Source organism: Protopterus annectens, chromosome 9.part0, assembly GCF_019279795.1.
Source record: "Protopterus annectens isolate FY-2018-M chromosome 9.part0, PAN1.0, whole genome shotgun sequence".
Classification (NCBI taxonomy): Eukaryota; Metazoa; Chordata; order Ceratodontiformes; family Protopteridae; genus Protopterus; species Protopterus annectens.
Genome location: NC_056743.1, coordinates 939643421 through 939658045, shown reverse-complemented (window position 1 = coordinate 939658045; position 14625 = coordinate 939643421).

Below are 14625 nucleotides of genomic sequence, written 5' to 3'. Positions count from 1 at the left end.
GTTTTCCCTCACTTCACATTGCAATTCCTATTTGTATTAGACTAACTTATCTTTAATTTCTTTACTGACTGTCTAAAATTTCTCTAAATATTAAGCGATTCTCAATGTACCTTGTATCGATTCTTTATCAATGTTTTTATGTCTAATTTGTTATAATTATTTAAACTGCACATGATTTTGTTTTATTTTTGAGGATTGTAAAATTATTGCTCTTAAAATGGTTTGTAATAATTTGGAGTTATCTGCCCGATACTCTGCTGAAAATGGGCTTCTACCCAGTCAAAGTTTCCTGGAAATCAGATGTCAATAAATAAATGATAAATGACCCAATTTAAGCTGTTGTAAAGACTTCTTATTCATTTCGGCTTCATTAATGTAATTCCTTATAGCTGGGTTACCAGGAAGTGAGCTTGATTGCCTGTAGCAAGTGCAGAATTTTGCAGCATGAATACTTATATTTCTCATGTATTCTGGAATTTCCACTGGCAGACTGTGTGATCATGTATCATCTTTAAGGTCTTGCTACTTGTCTACTTAGCACTGCACAATCTGGGTTTGCCTAAAGGAGTTATTAGTTCCACGTTGTCTTGTCAGACCTGATCCTCTACCTCCGATTTGTTGAAGGTCCCAAAGATTCAGCTGGAGTCCACAGGAGCTTGAGCCTTTGGTTATCCATTTTTAGAACCTCCTCCCACAATGGTTGTGTGCTGTTCCTACTCTTTCAGGCTTTAACATTTCTCTAAAAACACATCTATTTGAATTAGTTTATGAGATTAATTAATTTTCTTTTCTATTTCCGATCACTCAGTACTTGCCTGTAATTGTCCATGACCCTCTTTTATTGTCTTGTAACTATTTCAATTTTATCATTTGGTGATTATTTTTCTTTTTATTGTTTTAATTGTTTTAATTTATGTTTGTAATCATGCTTGGTTAACAAGCTACTAAATAAAAATGAACTTGAGCATGAACATGTTAGCTGCTGTGTAACAATAACATCTGAAATCCAAGTCCAGGGCAGTATTATAGCTGCAAACAAATAAATTTACAAAAGTAAAAGGAAGTAGGTAAGTAGGTAACTGTAACCCAGCTAAGTTAGATTTGCTTATGCCAATACTATATACCTAATGAAATGCTTCCAGTATGTGAAATTTAAAATGTTCTACATTTCTTTATAATTAGGACACTGAAACCATTATAAAACTAGCATTTTGCTGGGGGATGGGGTGTGGGTTGTAGTGTGGACAACTTGTGTATAAAAAATAAAATTTAAGGTTAGCCCCTTTATCTATAGCCTAAGCTGTCTACTCATTCCAAGTTACTGTATCTACAAAGCATCAAGTTAAGCTACTTTCTGCTACACTCTTTGGAAGGGCAAATACCTTCTTTAACCCACCCAACCAACACTTGTTTCTTATGGTATACAAGGGAAATGAAAGGTCGAGGGTGTGCTAAACCCACCATTGCAAAGGTTAGCATAAAGTAGAGCTACTCATCATTATCATATTGAATTAGCTTTATTCAAGTTCATTATGCATCTCTATTACAAAATACTAATAATAAGTCAGCTGAAGACTTGTTTTTGCTTTTACTAACCTGTCTGACTTCTGTTCTTAACCATTTAAAACCTGACAGACTTAATCTAAATGATCAGATTTGTTCTGGAAGTCAAATATGTAAAACATACTGTTATGCATATCAGTTTAGTGGGTCTACCTTTCTGCAAGGTCCCTCATAAAATACTTTTTCCATCTCCAAGGGATCTCCCTTTCTGCAAGGGTCCCTTACCATATATTACTCCATTTCCAAGGACAAGCTTTCTAAGATCCCCTTTCACATTAGCTTTCCCAAAACCCTCATTTTCTCTAGAAAGTGTCATATTGACCTGCCAATGGACCCAGTAATCCAAATATCTGCCCACTCCAACAATCATAAACATTTCCTACCAAGTCTGCTTTTCTGTTTGCATGATTATGCAAAAACTTGTAAAAGACATATTTAAAGGAAAAAAAGAAGAAATGTCTTACCAGCCCCAATGTGATTACCTTTTCAGGTCAGCTAAATCCATTTACTATACTAAAACCTGACTGTTTATACAAGATGCTTTAGACAGGTGGGCTTCAAAGTAGCAATATGTCTGTTCTTAATTTCTGCCTTCAGTGACCTATATAGACTGCCTCAAACCTTACCTCCCTCTATACCTGAACACTACCTACTCTAGCTCCTTACTATATAGGGGACTACACCATATGTTTACAAAACTATCATACTGTGGCTCTTCTGAAGACAAAATCAAATGGCATAAAAATTACCTCAATAACAGAACTATTCAGGTATATTTTTGCAAAGTAAATTGAGACATGAGCTCATCCCATTCTGGAGTCTTGCAGGACTCAGTGGTAGATCCTCTTTTTTCATGATTTATTAATGACATCTACAACAACTGGAAAGGCCGCAGAAATACCTCACAAAGAGGATTACCGGCCTTAAACAGATGCCCTATGCAGACCGTCTCAAAAAACTCCAGCTTTACTCCGTCGCATATCGACTACTCAGAGGTGATCTCTGCCTAACATACAAAGCTATGTCAAACCCAGAGCTGTTGGACATGTTCCACTTAATGAAATCCCAATCCCTCCGAGCTACACGCTCTAGGGACCTAAACCTTGTCACCACAATAAACAGAACATGCCGGAGGGATAGATTCCTGTCCCAGAGACTTCCCATACTCTGAAATAAACTACCTATCTATATCATACAAAGCTCCTTATTAGCACTCTTCAAGAAGAATTTTGATGATTGTATGGGAGATAGGAAATTCACGCCGGGGATCACTTCTGTGGCTCTGCTCAACAGTGACACAGGAAAATAATTTTCTTAGGTGGCAAAAGCCAGGGTACCTTTTTGGTTGAGCTTGTATAGGCCCTAGGGCCGATAGCCTAGTACCTACCTATGAACCTATGAGCTTCCTTGGGATCTCCAGGACATAATTCCCATGTTGTATACTGATTATTAATTAAAACCATTGCTCATTCTTTTCCAAAAAACTCTAGAAACAGACTTTCCCAAAAAAATTCAGTCACATCTGGATCTTGCTATTGAAAAATGAACTTATCAATTGCCCAAAATGTCCACAGTGATATTTAGAACCCCACAAAATCTCACCAAGGATAATTTCCTGACAATCAAAGACCCACTTTGCAACTCACATTTAAGAACCACAGATTATCTAGATATACAAGTTGATCAAAAGCTTAACTTCAAAAAAGCATACTAAATGAATAATAGACAATGTCCTTTCCCAACTAAGCATCTACTATAAACTAAAAAAAAAGCTTCTAAGGAAAGTAGGCATGACTGCTGTAACTAAAGCATGCTATTCTCTATAAGTGTACATTTACTACAAATAATTTCCTTAAATATACACTAAAATACAGATTTGCTGCAGATATCAGAAGTTAAAATCAATCAATTTGTGCATTTATCATGAAACAGTGAGCATCACTGCTTAAGCTTATTTAAAAACAATTGATTATCAGTCAGTGCCAAAACCATCTTCCTCTTCTTAAATTCCCTGTTTAGACTTATACATACTAACTACTGCGTGTCCTGAGGAATAGGCTGAACATAGTACAGTTGTGTAAGTTGAACTTGCCATAACAGCAGATGTTCGAATGATCACTGCTGCAGTATCCTTAGCTATATGATTTATATCCTGCCAAGGTTACAATAGCTGTCCAGCTTCCAAAGCTTTAGGTCACCTTCCACACACCCAAGCTGTCAAGTAGCTTGAGTTGAGCTGATTAAAAATACGTTTTGGCGCAAAGCCCTTAAGAGCTTTCCTGCCAGCAGAAAGAAGGAGGCTGAGCCCTGAAAGGACTATGTCAGGAACAACAATACATAACTGTCCACATCCTGGCATAAAAAATAAATAAACAAATAAACATACCAAAAAAACAAGGAGGATGAATGGAGGGAGTGGCTACTGCAATACTGATCATTTGACCATCTGCTATTATGGTAAGTTCAACTTGCACAACTGTACTATATTCTTTACATTGATCACTGCTGCAGTAGCCTTAGCTATATGGGTAGATTACCATAGCTAACTACATTTGGGAGGTGGAAGGAAAGAGTCCAGGAACTGCTGGATAATGGTCCTAGCAAATCGTCATCTGGTCCTAGAGAAGGAATCAAGTTTATAGTGTTTTGTAAGAGTATGTACAGAGGACCAAGTAACAGCTTCTAGAATTTAGCCCTTTCCAAAAAGCCATAAATGAAGCCAAGGCCCTGGTAAAGAGGGCTTTGACCCTGCCTGGAATAGATTTGTTATGGTGAGTATAACAAAAAGTAATAGCCTTAAGCAACCATTTGGAAATAGCCTGTTTTGACACAGGTTGTCCCTTCTTATTACCTTCACAAGAAATACACAATTTCTCTGAAGATCTGAGAGATATAGTTCTATCAAGATTGAATTTGACTTGCCTGTGGACATCCAAGGTATGGATTATCCTTTCTGCCTCATTTTTAGATTCAGTAAAGAAAACTGGGAGATGAATAGTTTGGTTTAAGTAAACTCAGATACCACTTTAGGCATAAATGAAAGATTAGCTCTCAATGAAACCCTGTTCCTGTGGAAAATGAGGTAGAGCTGACACCATAAGAGCTTGCAAGCCAAATACACTTCTTGCAGAGGTCAGAGCAATCAGTAAAAACTGTTGGCGGCCTCTTATGCAAAACCCGTTTCAGGAACATTTTGACATGTGATTGCCTTGAAAGAGGGGGCTGTATGGGCAGACATGCTGAAATGGCCGATAAATGAACCTTGATAGAGGAATAAGAAAGGCCATTGGATAGTAACTCACAAATATTGTAAAACTGGGAAACAACTAGCCATGAGTGAGTGCTGGTTATATCACTGGCACCATCTAGACAACCTTTTCCATTTGCTAATGTATGATTTTCTAGTAGCAGGCTTTATTGTCTCCATTAGTATCAGCTGCAAGTCCTCAGAAAACAGGTAAATAAAAGGAATGTAAGACTTCATCATCCAATCATTCAGCTAAAAATTATTTATGTCGGTATGTATCAAACACCCTTGTTCTTGTGTGAGTAAATCCAGTCTATTAGGAAACTTGTGGTAATTGCCCCTAGCAATTTCCAAAAAAAGGGAGAACTACAGTTGCCTAGGCCAGAAGGTAATCGCTACAATGATCTTGGGGGATTCCTTTTGCATTTACAGAATTACCTTGGATGTTAGTGGAAAGGGTGGAAAAGCATACAGGAACATTCTGGTCCAAAGAAAAGTCATCCGTCTTCCAGGCCTTCTTGTATAGAGTTCTAGAACAGAATCGTGCCACGTGTTTGTTAAAAGAGGAGGTAGAAAGGTCTACTTGAGGAAATTCCCACAGATGGATCAAATCTTGGATGACCCACTAATCTAGCGTCCATTCAGGAGGGTCTGCCCTGGTCCTGCTCAGCTTATCTGCCACATAGTTTTTCTCTGACAGAATGTAGGATGCTAGTAGAGTGACATTGGGCTGCAAAGCTATATCCCAAGCTAACATGGTTAGTCTGCGAAGGGTGTATGACATGGTTCCCCCTTGCTTGTTCATCTACCACAAGACTGTGGTATGTTGATAATCTACTACAAGACTGGTATTGTCTGAAAACACTTTGAAGAGGTCCCGGATGCCAAAGATGGTTCTGAGTGTTGAGTGCCTTAATCAGGGCAAGGATCTCCTAGATATTTATATGCCTGCATCTGTCCTTGGTGTCCCACACCCCTGCACTTTTATCCCTCCTGAAACTATTCGCCAACCAAAGTCCAAAGCATCTGCGGTGACTAACTGCTTTGGAGTAAGGAGGGAGAAGGGGAGACATGGATTTAAAGATATCTCTGTTATCTACACCAAAATATTTCCCTTTTGACAAACCCCAGCACTGGGATTTGAAAAGACAGAGGTTGTTGATTCTGGGACCAAAGAGAGTTCAGATACCACTGTATCTTTCTCATGTGGAATCTTGCCATGGGTATCATGAGAATCATAGAGGCCACGAGTCCCAAAATTCTGAGTTTTTCCCTCACAATGACCAGAATCTGAGTGGAAAACCTTATAAATAGTTCTAAATAAGGATCTGTGTTTCCTGTGGAAGAATAGTTCTTTAAATTGAGGTGTCTAGTTGACATCCTAGGAACACAATCCTGTGTGAGGGAGTCAAAAAAGACTTTTGACTGTTCTTTGGGATCCCAGCTTGTGTAAGAGATCTCTCACCCAAGAGAGAAAGAGAGACTTTGAAAAAGACACTGCAAAGATAAACAAGTTATCTAAATATGGAAAATGTGGATACCCTGTAGCCTGCAATGAGCTATAACTGGAGTCAGACATGTTGTGAATACTACTGGTGGAGTAGAAAGTCCAAAGGATAAAGCAGAGAACTGATAATGTGATCCAGACATACAAAACCTTAAGAAACATCTGAAGTTTGGATGAATAGGGATGTGATGATAAACATCTTACAAGTCTGATGTTAGAGGGCGCTACAGCATGAGTTGCCAGCCCTGACGCACAACCTTGAACGAAGGTACGTGCCCATTCACGCATGTCTCCAGACAGAAGACGCTCTAGCTGAGAATCGAATGGGACAACGTCTTACTGTGAGGCGACAGCGCTACCGCAGCACCACCACCGCAGTACAGGAGGAATGGGTGTAAGTTCTGGAAAATCCTTCTGCAAAACTCATAGTATTTTCTAAGGGACTGGGAAACCTCAGTGTTCTCCCACTGAAAACAGTGGCACATTCTAGCAATAGTTTCAGAGAAAAAGAAACCCCCACAGGGAGAATAAGAAAGTGAGCTCTCCCCTGAGTCTGAATTAGAAATCTGGGGAGAAAACATTTGAGTCTGTCCCTGCATCTTCCTGTTCAGATTCAGAATCTTGGATCTCTTAAGGAAAAGAGGAATCCCTTGTTATTTTACCAGAAATTACTTTACAAGAAGATTCAGTAGCCTGAATTAAACCTGAACCAGACCCAGTAAACTACTCCTGTCTAAAGAAATTTGAGGAGGACTAGATACATGCTTGGTTTTCTGTTTATTTTTGGCAGGAAAAATGGGGCCAACTGTGTTACTAATGGCAGCAACTGCTTCCTCAGGGATGGGCTCAGCATTCTGACACAGGGAAGCCTTCCCTGTTCCCTGTCCCAGGACCGACAAGAGTGGTTCTCCCTTGCTCACTGAGGAGACTCCAACAGCCCCATAGGACATGGATAATCCCTGATCCATAGTGGCTGTAGCTGCAACTGAGGCAAATTGCTAGCCTGCTGTAGTAACAAAGGCTGTTGCTTAACTTTTCTTTTTGTGGCTGGAAGAAGGACCGACCATGGGTCTGGTAGTCTGTTCCATGGTCAAACCGAAAATGGTGACTCTTTCCCAGGGAAGACAAACAACAAATGACAGTAAAACTAGCAGTACACAGATATTATTTATTTTATTTATTTTATCTATTTTTGACAGAAACAAACACAGTTAAAAGCACTTTCAAACACTATGCCAGTCCCACCAAAGAAAAATAATCACAATTTCTCCACAGAAAGTATGTTTTCATTTAAAAGTATGTTGCAGTCTTGAGATAGTACATTAAAACACAACTCAACACTCCTAGATTTAAATAACTTTCCTGAAGAGGAAAGTAATAAAACATTAATAAATTTAAGAAAATGGAAGTTTTTTTACCCTAAAGGAAACTTATCTGGCCATCAAAGGAATGCACAAGCCAGCCATCAATCCTCAAATGCCTTGGAGGAGTATACTTTTTAGCATTAGGAAAGTTCCGAAGGGCTTTGCACCCAAACTTGTCTTTAAGTCAGCTCGAGCTGCTTGACAGTCTGGGCATGTGCCCAGAAGCCGTGGAGGATGGACGGCCATTGTAACCTTGGCAGGATATAACCCATGTAGCTAAGGCTACTGCAGCAGTGATCAATATGAAGAACATCAAATGCTCTGCTTTACCACATAAAATCAAGACAGGCTCCTGACTCCTGTTGTCCAGACTTCCTGTTGCTTCACATCATCAGAAAGAAACTTTTCTAAGACTGCATTTGCTAGCTGCAATACTATGGCAAAGTAAGCAAATGTATACTGAATGTTCTCAAATCAGACTTCAATTAAATATTACGTAAAGGAAGCAAATAAGAGCACATGTTACAGTGCTATAGAGGATGCCACAAACTCTGTTCTCCCATCCATAACCAACATTGATTTCAATTAAAATATATGTTTCTTGACCTAATTCATAGTCCCATTTGTATTCAATGAATGTATAGGCATATTTTATTTTAAGGCATACATATTAATTAGTTTATAGTTCATTGTCATTGTAGTTTTTTTACATACTTTACTTTATTGAACTCATATTTCATCTTTATCTCCTATTGCTTACTCATGCTAAACCTAACCCTGACCCTGCAGTTGTCCCTAACATCAACACTATACATTATCTTACCCTAAACCCTTTCCCTAACAGTATCACTATGCAAGACACTCACACTTCACACACTCCAATACCTTTCCTAGTTGGCTTTATTGGCCTGAATTTGTCCATAAATAGACTTAAAAAAGTCATGGACATTCAGAATTGCCATATAGCTGAAACACCTAATGTCCTTAAGGGGTCATTTGCATATATCCCATATTGCCTCTAATACAACAGGTTTAAGGAATCACACAGTGGAATGTCTAGCCTTGCTAGAGTTTTCTTTTGGTTTTCACTGATTAGTCCTTACTTCCCAGAAACACTTGTGCCATCCTGCACTGACATCATACCTAAGTGACCCTCACTGTAAACCTAACTCGCAAGCACTTGCACACAAGATCCTAAACCTAAAGCCAAAGCTCTCTGTATTTCTGAAAGCATAGGCATTAACACAAATCCCCACTTTCCTTTTCATAGCCACAGCACACACCACAAAAAATAATTGAAGACCCTTACTTCAACATTTCTGGCACCTGAACATGAGTGTTTTTGTCAAAAACAGACAGAGGTAAACAATGTCAGTTAAAGGCACATTCAACAGAGCTTATTGTAATAATACATTTATGCCTGTGTGTGAGTATGTGTGTAGACACGCACGCACGGGCGCACACACACACACACACACACACACACAGATATATATATATATATATATATATATATATATACACACACACACACACACACACACACACACACACACACACACATACATAAAGTTTATATCATGTTTTTTATGTTCTTGTTGTACTGTTTGTTTTTGTGACTACCTTTTAGCTTAGGCTGTAACTGAAAAGGTTCTTTGGACCGGCTTACATGCTGATTAACCAGTTTAAATAAATAGCTGACTTCTTAGTTATCTCTTCTTATAATTTGAGGTCACTCAAACTCAGCTGAAGCTGGTAGTTTTCTATGAAATGGCCTGTGCAGAATATAATGGGCTGTAGAAATCTCCATGCTATTACTCATAAAGGATTGTATCCTTGTTATTTCCTACAATGTGCGCTCCTTGCAATGTAGTACTGAATTCTAAAAGTTCTCCAGAGACATTCTCCCTTGCTTAGTAAGTAAATCTGTTATGAACAACTTCAAAAGGAAAATTAACACCTGCTGGAGATCTGTTTTTAGACAGGCCCACCCCAATCTTATTTTGCAAAGAGACACACAACATTTTTTGCAATACCAGTATATGCTCTGCTTTAGTGGTCTTTTTGAGACACTGTGATCATTGCAGGACCATTCTTTGAGAGAAACCTTCTTATAAGATGAGGATCCCTTTTTGGGGGAGGATTCCCATCTGTTGTACACCAGAAAGTTACAGAACACTTTAGAGTTAAACAAATTTATATAACTGTTTCCTAGGTGTAGAACAATGTGTGTGTATGTACCTTTAAGAAGCTATCTAAGGGCTTACATAAGTGTATAAATACTGAGCATGTGCGATCCTGACTCCCATTTTGTAGTTTGCTGTTGATATGTAAGCATGTATGTTTGTAAAGTCTGTCTGTTAGTTTGCTTATATTTTATGATGCTGCTATCCATTCTGATGTGTTTGTATGCATTAAAGCATCTAAATGAAATATCCCAGCTGCTTGTCATCTATGTTTCATAGTTTCATAGTATAGTACTAGGTTATCTGCCCTGGGGCATTTGTAAGCCTAGCCATAGTGATGTGGCTTTTGCCACCCCATGAAATGGTACAAAAATGTACAGAATAAATCTAGAATACTGTGCCTCTGTCTAGTAGTGACACAATGAAGATCCCCGTATATAATAGAATTAGTTTACTGTGCCCCTGTCTAGCAGTGACACAGATGTGACCCCTGGGGTAAACTTACGATCTCCCATCCACGCATCAAGATTTCTCTTGAAGAGAGTCAGTGAGGGGCTCTGCCTAATACGAACTGGGATCCTGTTCCAAAGCATGGGAAGCCTCTGGGTTATGAAGCTATCCCTCCAGCATGTCCTATTCATACTTGTGCCGAGGTTTAAGTCTTTAGCTCTCGTAGTCCTGATGGATTTGGATTTTTTGAGGTGGAGCATGTCCATCAGATCCTGATTGGACATGGCCTTGTACGTCAGGCAGAGATCACCTCTGAGCAGGCAGTATGCTACTGAATAGAGCTGAAGTTTCTTTAGTCTGGCAGAATAAGACATATGTTGGAGACCCTTGATCCTTTTGGTGAGGTACTTTTGTGGTCTCTCCAGCTGTTGCAAATGCCGGGTGAGGTACATACCAAATGGGGCATTGTACTCAATCATGGGTCTGATGAGGGAGGAATATAGGGGTACATTGACATCCTTGGATCTGGATGTGAATCCCTTCATGATGAGGTGTGCAAGGTAGAATGTTTTTCTAACCACTTTGGCAACGTGGGTGTCAAATGAGAGGTCGCTGTCTACTTGGGTCCCTAGGTCTCTGATTACATTTTCCATACTTAGTGGGTTGCTGTCTATGTGATAATTTGTGGGTACTTTGTTTTTTCCAAAAGGGATGACTATACATTTTTTGGCATTTAGTTTAAGGCCGTGACTACGGCACCAGTTGTCCGTTTCAGTGAGGCCTTTTTGTAGGATGTGTGTGTCTGCTGGTGTATCGACTATGGCACCTAGTTTGCAGTCATCTGCGAACTTTGTCAGCCATAGCCCTCCCATGTTTGCTTTAACATCTGAGAAATAAATGCCGAACAAGAGGGGTCCTAGGACAGATCCCTGTGGGACACCACTTGTGACTGGCTTTGAGTCTGACATTGCTCCAGCGATTTTAACTTTATGGGTTCTGTCCTTTAGCCAGTTTGCAACCCATCTAGTGACATAAGGGTTTACTTTTAAGCTGTTTAGCTTATCTATGATGCCTGAGTGGGGTATTGTGTCGAAGGCCTTAGCCAAGTCCAGGTATGCTGTACGGACTGCTGTGCCTTCATCAATGGCTCTAGTGACTGTTTTGAAAAAGTCAACCAGGTTTAAAAGGCAGGATCTGCCCTTTACAAAGCCGAACTGGGTGGAGTCAAGTGTCTGTAGGTCCCCTATGTCTCTGTTTATGAGTTCCATAATGATTCTTTCCATAGCTTTGCAGACCAGGCTAGTTAAGCTTATGCGGCGGTAGTTTCCAGGGTCTGTAGAGGCACCCCCCTTGTGGAGTGGGACCACTGTTGCTGTACGCCAGTGTACAGGTACATATCCCGAAGTAAGGCTAAGGTTAAATAGCATTTTTATGTGTGGGTTTAGCTCCTCTTGGAGTTCACGTAACACGCACCCCGGGATACCGTCAGGTCCCATTGATGCTGTGTTTTTGCTTTGTTTAGGGTGGTTCTCACTTGGACATCTGAGATGACAGGGAGATTACATTCAGCTGGGATAAGTATTTCTTCTTTTGGGGGTGAAGGAGGGGAGAAATTTGCACTGAACCTGTCAGCTAGAATGTTAGCAATATCTGTGGGTTCAGTGTATTTTTTGTTGTTGTGAACCAACTCTGAGCATATCTGAGGGTTTCTGCCCAGGTTTCTAACATAGCTGAAGAAGGCTTTGTGGTTATCTTTAGTGTCCTTAGCGATTTTTCTCTCAAAGTTTGCCTTGGATGTTTTTATGAGAGAACGTAGTTTTCTGCTAATGTTGATCAGAGATGTCTTCCCTTCATGGGATTTCGCTCTGACGTGTAGTAGCTTCCTTCTTTTGTTATACAATTTGTTTATGGCTGAGGTCCACCAGACAGGACGCTTACATTTGGTGGAGAGGGACTTGGATTTGTTTGAGATTGCATGATCCATGCATTCTTGGAGATGTCCATAGAAAGCATTTGTGAAGGATTCGGCATTGTGGGATGTGGTATCCACTGGCACAGTGGGCTTAAAGGATACCATCTCAGTCTTAAGAAGAGTGAAGTCTGCTTTTGAGAAGTTTTTCACTGTGGTCTTTTGTTCTGGGGGTGGAGGTGGGATATGTATATCCAGGGTGATTAGTCTGTGGTCAGATTTCACTAGTGAGGGATATACTTCCGGTGTGGAGCATTTTGTCCCTGTGTTTGTGATGACCAGGTCTAGTATATTATCTCCCCTAGTGGGAGAGGTGACTAGTTGTTCCAGTGCATTTGAATTTATGAATTCCAGGAACCTTTGGGCTAGGGTATTAGGGCTAGAATAATGTACCCAATCTATGTTTGGGTAGTTGAAGTCTCCCAGTATGATGGTATTTTGTGATACATTCATATCCTCCAATGTCTTCAGGAAGGCTGAGTGGGGTTCTTGAGATTGGGAGGGTGGTCTGTAACATGCTACCAGTTGTATAGCAGTTTTGCCTATGGTTAGTTGCACCTGTATGGTCTCTGATGCTTCATGTGTTGCTACTAACCTGGAGGTGTGGGTGTCCTTTATGAATATGGACACTCCCCATCCCTTTGTGGTTCGGCCCGCTTTGGGGCGAAAAGCATGATACAAGGTATAGCCTGGTAGTGCTGGGGTGCTCTCAGGAGCCTTGAACCAGGTTTCAGTTACTGCACAGACGTCGATGTTCTCCATGTTGAGGAGTGCATCAAGTGCCTGCATCTTGAGATTTAGACTTCTGGCGTTGAGCAGCATTACCCTTAGTTTTTTTCCATTTTTGTTTTCTAAGGAGGTGGGTTTGTCTTTTGAGCCTTGCCTAAAAAAGGCACTATGGGGGTGGCAAGAGCCTTAGCCAATATCCGGAAGCCAAGTGGTGACAGGTGTAAGCCATCCCTTGTGAAGCAGCGTGGCTTGTCCAACATATCATCCCAGGCAGACAGACATCGGATCCCCTTAGAATGACACCAGTACTTGAGCCAGTTGTTAAAGCTGATCATCTTGTCTTTGTATTGTGGTATCATTCTTTGTGAGGGCAAGATGCTGCTCAGGGTCAGGGTCATACTAGCCTGGGCTACATAATCGGAGAGCTCCTCTATGTCTCTTTTCATGTAGTCCAGGGAGGTACGTCTCAGGTCATTCACACTAGCATGGACAATGACGGAGTCATATTTGTACTTGCTTTGGAGTGACCTGAGTGCGTGTGTTATGTGGCGGATCCTAGCTCCCGATAGACAGCTCACAATCACCTTCTCCTTGTTCAGCCTGGTCAGTGGGACATCAGTGTGTCTGACTATGGAGTCACCTATTACTAGTGTATCAGGCAAGGTGTTTGGCCTTAACGTCTGCGACTGGTTAACACACTGATTTATTGAAGTATGTGTTGCATGTGTTTTGTTTTGAGGTGGTGGATTTTTGAATGTCTGCTTTAGGAGCCTCTGTTGTTTTGGTAAGATTTTTATTAGAGCCTCCGAGTATGTCTTTGTGTTTTTATGTGTTTGGTTTGCAGTTGTGGTAGGTCTATGTGGGACTGGGATTGTTGTGTGTGTGTGGTTGCCATCTCCTCCTGTCTGGTCATGCCAGCCCTGAGTTGAGAGAGTTCAGCCTCCAGTTTGGCTATATAGTTGCATCTCTCACATGTATTTATGTTTGTTGGGAGGAGGAGAGGGTTGTCTGTGTACATGAGGCAATTGTAGCATTGTCTCAAGATACCCAGATTGACCAGCTGAACTGGAGACAACGCCAGTAATCTACCACTCGACATGCTAGAACAGTATAAGGGAGTGGTATACCTTTAAGGGAAGTGGATAATCACAGGGGTGGTAAGTAGATGTAGTGCTTTACTTAGTACAAGAGTGCTTACTTATTAGACAAGTATTGAGAACAAGTGCTAGGCTTATAATACAGTGAGTAGTCTGGTTATACTGAGAGTAGAGCTTCCTTAAGGGAAAATTTGAAGAGCAGACTTGGCGGAGCCAGAAAAAGTTTAACCTTGTTTAACTGGCGCTGCGCTATGCGCACGACCGCACAAAGCTGTGCAAATGCGGATTTTAAACAGTGAACTACAAAAGAGATAGAAATGGTCCAAACAACCAATTACTACAGCTTCTTGTGCTGAGGTCACTTCCCCCAAGGACAGGTAGGCTGCTCAAGGCTCTCCACTCCCACTGGTGAGCAAAGAAACTTCCTTCTATCCAAGTAAGGTAATGGACAACACAGGAACTACACCACAGCCCAGAATACAGCAATGCCTGTAAACTGGTCTAAACTAGTCG